General features: G+C 46.1%; 1 pseudogene; it reads left to right on the top strand.

Moving 5' to 3' along the window:
* The first annotated feature begins 2,669 nt into the window (after positions 1 to 2,669).
* Positions 2,670 to 8,068, top strand: LOC142219239 (glycine N-acyltransferase-like; annotated as a pseudogene).
* Positions 8,069 to 9,816: the final 1,748 nt, after the last annotated feature.

Below are 9,816 nucleotides of genomic sequence, written 5' to 3'. Positions count from 1 at the left end.
GTTTTGGATTTTTTTTAAGGGGTCAAAATGTAAATAAAGCCATATAAATTTGGTATCCCCGGAATCGTAACGAAACACAGAATACAGGGGACATGTCATTTTGGTTGCACAGTGAACGCCGTAAAACCAAAGCCCGTAAGAAAGTCGCAGAAATGCATTTTTTCTTCAAATCCACCCCATTCTGAATTTTTTCCCTGCTTCCCAGTACATTATATAGAATAAATAATGGCGGCATCATGAAGAAAAATTTGTCCCAGGAAAAATTAAGACCTCATATGGTTCTGGGAGCGGGGAAATAAAAAAGTTATGGGGTTTAGAAGGAGGGGAGTCAAAAACGAAAATCAAAAAATGCCATCGGCGGGAAAGGGTTAACTTCAAATACCTCTGTCCCAAAATCACTATGTAAAGTTTCTCACAACACCGTATATATAGCAGCTCTAATACAAAGTAACTGCAACACAAAAGTCTCACGGATTCTCTGAATTACAGCAAAAACAAGATACAAACTTACATTTCATATCCCATCCCTTATACACAGTACAAAAACCTTACCCGCGCCTGTATATACCCACTGCTACAATCACCGCAGACCAAGTCGCGGGTACCAGCTAGTGTCCTATATGTGTCCTCCTGTGTGATGTCTCCTCTATAATGTCCTATATGTGTCCTCCTGTGTGATGTCTCCTCTATAATGTCCTATATGTGTCCTCCTGTGTGATGTCTCCTCTATAATGTCCTATACGTGTCCTCCTGTGTGATGTCTCCTCTATAATGTCCTATACGTGTCCTCCTGTGTGATGTCTCCTCTATAATGTCCTATACGTGTCCTCCTGTGTGATGTCTCCTCTATAATGTCCTATACGTGTCCTCCTGTGTGATGTCTCCTCTATAATGTCCTATACGTGTCCTCCTGTGTGATGTCTCCTCTATAATGTCCTATATGTGTCCTCCTGTGTGATGTCTCCTCTATAATGTCCTATACGTGTCCTCCTGTGTGATGTCTCCTCTATAATGTCCTATACGTGTCCTCCTGTGTGACGTCTCCTCTATAATGTCCTATACGTGTCCTCCTGTGTGATGTCCCCTCTATAATGTCCTATACGTGTCCTCCTGTGTGATGTCTCCTCTATAATGTCCTATATGTGTCCTCCTGTCTGATGTCTCCTCTATAATGTCCTATACGTGTCCTCCTGTGTGATGTCACCTCTATAATGTCCTATACGTGTCCTCCTGTGTGACGTCTCCTCTATAATGTCCTATATGTGTCCTCCTGTGTGACGTCTCCTCTATAATGTCCTATATGTGTCCTCCTGTGTGACGTCTCCTCTATAATGTCCTATACGTGTCCTCCTGTGTGATGTCTCCTCTATAATGTCCTATACGTGTCCTCCTGTGTGATGTCTCCTCTATAATGTCCTATACGTGTCCTCCTGTGTGATGTCTCCTCTATAATGTCCTATACGTTTCCTCCTGTGTGATGTCTCCTCTATAATGTCCTATACGTGTCCTCCTGTGTGATGTCTCCTCTATAATGTCCTATACGTGTCCTCCTGTGTGATGTCTCCTCTATAATGTCCTATACGTGTCCTCCCGTGTGATGTCTCCTCTATAATGTCCTATACGTGTCCTCCTGTGTGATGTCTCCTCTATAATGTCCTATACGTGTCCTCCTGTGTGATGTCTCCGCTATAATGTCCTATACGTGTCCTCCTGTGTGATGTCTCCGCTATAATGTCCTATACGTGTCCTCCTGTGTGATGTCTCCTCTATAATGTCCTATACGTGTCCTCCTGTGTGATGTCTCCTCTATAATGTCCTATACGTGTCCTCCTGTGTGATATCTCCTCTATAATGTCCTATACGTGTCCTCCTGTGTGATGTCTCCTCTATAATGTCCTATACGTGTCCTCCTGTGTGATGTCTCCTCTATAATGTCCTATACGTGTCCTCCTGTGTGATGTCTCCTCTATAATGTCCTATACGTGTCCTCCTGTGTGACGTCTCCTCTATAATGTCCTATATGTGTCCTCCTGTATGATGTCTCCTCTATAATGTCCTATACGTGTCCTTCTGTGTGATGTCTCCTCTATAATGTCCTATACGTGTCCTCCTGTGTGATGTCTCCTCTATAATGTCCTATACGTGTCCTCCTGTGTGATGTCTCCTCTATAATGTCCTATACGTGTCCTCCTGTGTGATGTCTCCTCTATAATGTCCTATACGTGTCCTCCTGTGTGATGTCTCCTCTATAATGTCCTATACGTATCCTCCTGTGTGATGTCTCCTCTATAATGTCCTATACGTATCCTCCTGTGTGATGTCTCCTCTATAATGTCCTATACGTGTCCTCCTGTGTGATGTCTCCTCTATAATGTCCTATACGTATCCTCCTGTGTGATGTCTCCTCTATAATGTCCTATACATGTCCTCCTGTGTGATGTCTCCTCTATAATGTCCTATATGTGTCCTCCTGTGTGATGTCTCCTCTATAATGTCCTATATGTGTCCTCCTGTGTGATGTCTCCTCTATAATGTCCTATACGTGTCCTCCTGTGTGATGTCTCCTCTATAATGTCCTATACGTGTCCTCCTGTGTGATGTCTCCTCTATAATATCCTATACGTGTTATCATTTCCTTCCTCTTGATCATTTTCCCTTGCATCTCTAGAATGTTAGTCCTGACTTGTTCCTCAAAGCTCTCGGCTCTCCGGAGGTCACTGACACACAGCTTTCCAGAGTCTGTGAAGGTAGGAAGGAAATGATCATCTCGGTTTACCTTCGGATCCCACAGGCATCAAATACTCTTTAATGTATGTTTCCATACCAGCTGGACCTTGAGACATTATACTGTGCTGACAGCCTGGCCATAGGCTCCTACATGTACCCTATATATCATATGTCTAGGACTGACCCTCGTCTGATAAGGATGTAGATATAATGCAATCCCCATAACAGGGATGGGGGGTTTTATTACTCTGAAGGCAGCACTTTTAATATCATTCCACTACCCCCATTAACCCATCATCACCTGTCACCAAGTCAAGGTGGAAACCCCCCCCCCCCCTCCATGATGTGAGTGATATTGACTCTGATCACAGCCAGCCATTGGCCATCATTAAGACTCCTTGGCTCCACAGCTATACCCCAGGAAGGAGACGTGGGATATTAATAATCCCCTGGTTCCCCGATTAATGTGAGTGGTGCTGTGTAATGCTTTGTTTCCCCTCTGGGGGTGCTGCAGGGAGATTGAGCACTTACTGCCAGGTATCCCTGAGTATTCCTGGGAGGTGACAGCAGGGGGCACTGGACTTGTGAGTTATTATGGAAGGTGTTTATAAACAAGTAGGGATTACCCAAAGCTGATGAAATGGGGGTCCTACAGGGGGGTCTTATGATCCTGATATAATAGTTGTATCTTTCCTAGTCTTTCCCTGTATATTCCTTTGGGATAGGCGCACAGACAATTGTATCTCATATTATTACTATTATTGAGTGTATACCGTATACAGTACGCAGCTCCCCTGCGGTGATGTCGTTTCAGCCGTCATTTGGTCCAGAAGCCAGTGACTAGGGCTGTAATATCCAGCACAACCCTACAATATGTGCGGCCCTGGGCTCGGTATTCACTCCCCCGACCACTGTGGCTTCTTCTACCAGCTGCTCTGTATACTTGAGTTTGCATGAGATGTTGGTATATGTGCAGGGCCTTGCTGGGCAGTCTATTCTATGACTGTATAAGCCTTCATTCATGGGGTCCTATCACTCCATCTGCTTCTAATAATCACATTATAGCTGCAGCACATCTTACATGTGTCTCTGAGACAGCGGCATGTACAATAAGGTGCAGTCTGCCCCCCCTCTATCCATTATTACTAGTTTGGTTTGTTTACATGTAATTCTGCCAGGAGTAACTGTACAAGAACTGAGAAAACTCAAGTGACCATCGTATAAGAGATCCAGGAACACTGACATACATACATGCAGGCAGGAATAACGCAACCTATGTACACAGTCAGTAAAGCTGCTGAAGTCTGTGAATAATATCCCATCTGTAATCACACAAGAAGCCAGAAGTAGATACAAGTACATGGACTTACATTAGATACAGTAGAAGTCTTTTCTTACATTGTCAGATGTGAGAATTGCAGAATATTCAGACCTTTGCACAGAGAAAGCAGTTTTGCAGATGTGAGGAGAATCAACCCCTCCCCTCTGCATTCACTGCCTGAAGGAGGAAAAGCCCCTCCCCCTCCACTCACTGTGACCCCTTCTTGCATCTGTAGAGACCAAACTTTCTGAGAAACAGGGAGGGAACTGCAATTTATCTAGAAGGGAGCCCCTTGTGGCAGGTGTGTCAGAGGTTTCTCAGACAGAAAACATAAAGTGCATTACATTTTCATCTGGAAGGATCTATGACACGAGACGACGTTGTCTGAAAAAGTTGTTAACCCTTCATTGTCCATTGTAGATAATATAATACAATATAATATCTGGTGTGAATATTCACCTGACGCGTCTCCATTCGCAGGTGTGCGGGGCTTTACATTATGTGATTGACAAAAATCCCTTCAGACTTCAGGTTCTGGTGGACCAATGGCCGGACTTTACATCTGTCCTGTGTCGCCCCCCACTGGAAGTGAGTAATAACAGAGATATTAGGGGTCAGATCATGGTTCATAGAGGTCTCTAGTGAGTTGTCTCCTTACCCCTCCCCCCCAGTATCCATCACTGTAGATATGTAGGATGTTATTGTAGTTTCCATCCTGGCACTGAATATGGATGGACCAGATAGTGACTATGGAGAAACGTGTCGCAGTGTTTGGTACAAAGCAGCCATGTTTTTTATTCCTCAAACTCCCCCTTTCACCCTGAGAGCTGGGACCCGCGCAGATCAGCTGTTCTGGTAGACTGTGTCTTCTGGTAATGAACGCACCGTACCAGGTGTAATGGGGGGTTACGTCCTGCAGTGGTGTATCATTGGAGTCTATGGGACAGGCAGGACCCTAAGGATAGGCCATCAATCCTAGGACGGTGGAGAACCCTCAGTAAGGCCCCAGGATGTGGCAGGTTATGGATGGTCTTACATAAAGACATGGCGGTGGGTAATGATTCACAGTCTCTGGCTATGGCTGCCAATCCGGCCCTGGCTACTACAAGCATCAGCAAAACCTCTGATGTCGGCTGTTGACACCATTGGATGCCACAACCAAATGAGCTCGGCACCTTCACAAAATGATCCCAGTGAGGAGAAGGTGTAACATGGTGACCGGAGGCCGGACCAAGGTCACCATGCCCGGTATGGGAATCTGTCCATTATGTCTGGTCAGAGATGTGTCCTCGTAGGTTCCCATTCAGAGACTCAAGGACAGAGCTCTGACCATGAGAGATGGATGCTGTCCGAGAGCTCTGAATCCCACCCCCTTGCCTGCTCCCTCCTGACACCTCCTACTTGACAGTCTAATTAGCATATCAGGCACCAAAACTATTGTCACCTGTGCGGGAAACAGTGTAGCGTCACCTAGTGGTGGATACAAAGACATGGAGGTGATGGAGGTGGTCAATGGTCCTCTATCTAGACATGTAGGGAAACCCCAGAACTGTGGCCGCTGATTGGTCCCCGAGTCAATGATGTCACAGAAGAGCGCATGACATCACCAGGAGAGCGGCGGACACCTCGAGGAGGGTCAAAAGAGGTAACGGAAGGCGAGAATGAAGGTTTTATTTCTTACACCTCCCCGGCCCCCCTAGTAAGAGACCCCGCAGTATAAGGCCGCAGTCAGTTCAGTTTGCTGGTGACTAATTGTTTCATAAAACTGAACAATTTGGAATATTCGGGTCAGACCCGGCTTGGTACCAACCAATTTACCCATCTGCTCCTCCTGTATAATCTCTGACACTCCATATATCCACCATATATATCTGACTAGACGTAACGCTGCTTCTCCGTAGGACATGACCGATCCCTCCGATCCTTACACCAACACGTATTATCTCTTCAGTAAAGATCCTCAGGGGTTGCGTCACTTCCTCCAAAATCCCCAAACTGTGAACTGGAAGCAGCAACTGGAGATACAAGGTGAGTAAAGATGGCGTCATTGTGACTATGGGCCTGGTAAGACGACCTCGGGTTGTCCGGTGGGGTAGTGTTAGTACGGCTCAGATTAAGGCTACGGGTTTGGCTGCATCTTGTTCTTTCTTCGGACTCAATGGCCACGACATATGACTGCCATCATTCAGCCAGGAAGCCATAGTAGTCATAGTGTTATGGCACCGCTACTGAAGCCCTTGATCTACATTGTACCTCCCCTGTACTCATCTTCTCCTTCACATCTGGAGCTTGGTTTTCCCTTTATACAGCATTGATGGAGGAGGCCATTGGGGACATGACCTTGACCCCTAGCAGGAGGACATGCCCGCTCTGATTTATTATTGGTGCCCCTAGTGGCAAGTCTATTACTGAAGGTCTATGGGAGTCAGATCGGGGTCCTTGATAGCTTCAGAAGAGCAAAGAGGAGGACGGCGCTCCGGAGGGGAGCACATAACTTAGTACAATACAGCTGTCTCTAGTAGTAATAATATAACTATTCAGTAACATTACGCCATACACAGGCTTATTGTCATGTTCATGTCTCATTCATTACATTTTCCAGGATGCTAACCAGCATTGACAGGCGTGCTTCAAGAGGTCAGCTCCAAAAATGGCAGCCTTATGTGAGCCATCATCGACCCATTATATATGAAGGATGGGATGGAGGCCGAAGACCTGGAGAAGATGAACAACAGGTATCAGTCCATAATAATGTCTGTATGACGGGTCGTGGAAGGACATGGCAGAAGTGATGTATCTGGAAGTGTCTGACAACTCCCTTACAGGGGCATTTTGGGAACTTGAAAGTGCAACGGGTTTGTTATATTAAAGATACACAAGTTTTCATGGAGAAGAGGAATTTGCTCCGAGCGTCGCCCATTGGAATAATCTGAGAATAATAGCCAAGCCGCTATAACGCCTCCAATTGGAAGAACTTCTCATTCACAAACAGCGATAGGGAACTCCATCCACTAGGGGGCGCTAGGAGGAAACTCCTCTTTTCCACCAATGTGGTCTTATTTATATTCTTTACCCAGAATTCTTAGCAGGGTGTGCATCGTCTAATAAGTCCTTGCACCAGTCTCTCCCTATATTACCCCTTTACGAGAGTAGATGGCACACCAATATGGCATTGATATTGGACGTAGCAATGGCATGGGGTATTTTTGGGGTGGGGGTCTTCTTAATAGAAATATTTTATTATACTGACTGGTGGCACCAACATTACAGAATAGTAGAATGTGAAGGAAGAGGCTGGAGGAGATGTGTGGCGTTGGTGGCAGCAGTAGTGGCAGAAGTACAATATGGCCACCGGCAATACAGTAAGTGGAACATGATACAGGTAGACCAATACAGCAGCAGATATATTCACTGGCATTAGCTGGAGGTTTGTGAAAGTCCTCACAGTATATACCGCCATCATACATCACACCAGCTTACAGGGTCTAGGATTGTTTCTATCTGGGTACTTTCGTCCTCCCGCTCCAGTATTAACAATGGACGCCAATGTTCTCCAATATCTCCACATTTCCGTCTGTTGTTCGTTGTTTCATTCCTATTCTGTTTTCACCTTCCTATTCATGCAGTGACCTCCAATTTTCCGCCCTAAAACCTGAAGAAGCCTTCCTGGTCAATGACGTCTGGAGATACGGAGGAAAACCACTCAGTGAACGTTACATCAGTCGGTGCATCCAGAGTTTTCCCAGTGTTTGCCTGAGAAGATCTGGCATTGGGAACCCTGTTGGCTGGATAGTGACCGATCAGTCTGGAGAAATGCGTATGGGATACACCGATAAGACGTACAGGAACCAAGGACTGTTCCGGACAATGTTAATTCATATAGCAAATCAATTAATCCTCCAGGGATGTCTTCCCTATGGCCAGGTGGTCCCGGATAATAAGAGCAGCCAAGCAGCTGTTCTTGGTGCAGGATTTCTAGCCGTTGGCACAGGGCAGGAGTGGAAGTGCCATCCATTGTGACTTTGTGCGTTTCTTGTCTTTACCACTCTTGGAGAACACGAGAATTGTACACGATGGTCTATGAGGGACCAAGATGGAGACCACTGGACATGGTGCTTATAAGGAACCAAAATGGAGACCCCTGGACATAGCGCTGTTCCTCCAAGCTGGTTTAATTAAGTTGCAAGTATTTTACCCAATAAAATTGCCCCAATTGTGAGATGAAAGAGTGGAAAGAGTGTGATATCCAGGTGTCCAGCTCAAGGTTGGTTCCTCAAAGATTTGACATTATATAACATGGAATAAGCAATCCAAAGACGGCGTGAAACATTTATTGGCTCACTATGGAGCCTTCATCAGACCTTAAAGGGATCCTATCATTTAAACTGAATTTTTTCTGCTTATCACATAGGAATAGCCTTAAGAAAGGCTACTCCTCTCCTACCTTTAGATGTCTTCTCTGCACCACCGTTCGGGCCCCAGAGCTCAAACAGCACTGGGAGCATCCCCAATGCTGCAAGAGAAATCTCCAGCGCTGCCTCCATCCAGCTTGCACATTATAGTAAGTGGCCATTTTCTTGTGGCATGCGCAGTCGGCTTTCTCCTAGGCCCGAGGCCTAGAAGTTTGAATCCAGCGCTGGAAGAAGACGTGGGAATAGGCCGTTCCTGTAGAAGATGGAGGTGGCGCTGGAGAGTTCTCTCGTAACAGTGCTGCGAGAGAACTCATTTGCATACCGTCGAAAACCGGGATTTATATGGAACGGCAGCGCGGAGAAGACATCTAAAGGTAGGAGAAGAAGAGGCTTTCTTAAGGCTATTCCTACATTAACAGCCCCCCATAGCAATACTTTATAGAGCCGCCTTTCACAGCTGCCAGTCTTTTGGGCTCGGTCTTTGCACATCTAGAGATGAGATTTCTTCCTCTTCTTCCTCTCTGCAGTCAGATTGGATGGAGACATCTGTGATCAGTAATTCTCATGTCTTGCCACAAAAGCTCAATGGGATTTAGGTCTGGACTTTGGGCCGTTCTATCCCCGGAATATTCTATGATCTAAACCAGTCACTGGGGCTCGGGCTGGAGGTTTAGGGCCATTGTCTTGCTGGAATCTCCTTCCCAGTCTCAAGCCTTTTGCAGCCTCCAGTCTCAGGTTTTCTTCCAGGATTGTCTTGTATTTCGCTCCATCTTCCCATCACCTCTGAGCCCCTGTCCCTGCTGCCCCCCATGATGCTGCCCCCGCTATGTGTCACAGTGGGGGGATGACGGGGTGTTCAGGGGGATGGGCAGGGTTACTTTATATTTAGGACGTTCCCCTTTGGTCTCCTCTCACTTTCTCCCACATGTTTGCGGGGTCCCCCTATATGTCTTGTGGCCATAACCTTCAGACGCCCCTTCTTATGTCTTTCTTACAACAATGGTTTCCTTCTTGCCGCTCTTCCATATAGATCTATAGGTCTATCTATAGACCTCTAGTTGTCCTGTGGATGATTCTCCTGTACCTGAGGATTTCTGCGACTCCTCCGCACTGACCATGGGCCTCTTGGCGGCTTCTCTGACCAGCACTCTCCTTGTCAGTGATCTGTTAGTTTAGGTGGACAGCCATGTCTTGTAGGATACTTTTTCCATTTTTGGATGATGGATTGTACAGGACTCCTTGGGATGCTCAAAGCTTGGGATATGTTCTTATAATCTGACCCTGCTTTACACTTCTCCACAACTTTATCTCTGAGCTGTCTGGTGAGTTCCTTGATCTTCATGATGCAGTTTGTTC

Source organism: Leptodactylus fuscus, chromosome 10 (assembly GCF_031893055.1).
Source record: "Leptodactylus fuscus isolate aLepFus1 chromosome 10, aLepFus1.hap2, whole genome shotgun sequence".
In the NCBI taxonomy this organism is placed as follows: Eukaryota; Metazoa; Chordata; class Amphibia; order Anura; family Leptodactylidae; genus Leptodactylus; species Leptodactylus fuscus.
The sequence above is the reverse complement of the archived record's forward strand: the minus strand, read 5'-3'. Positions and strand labels throughout refer to the sequence as shown.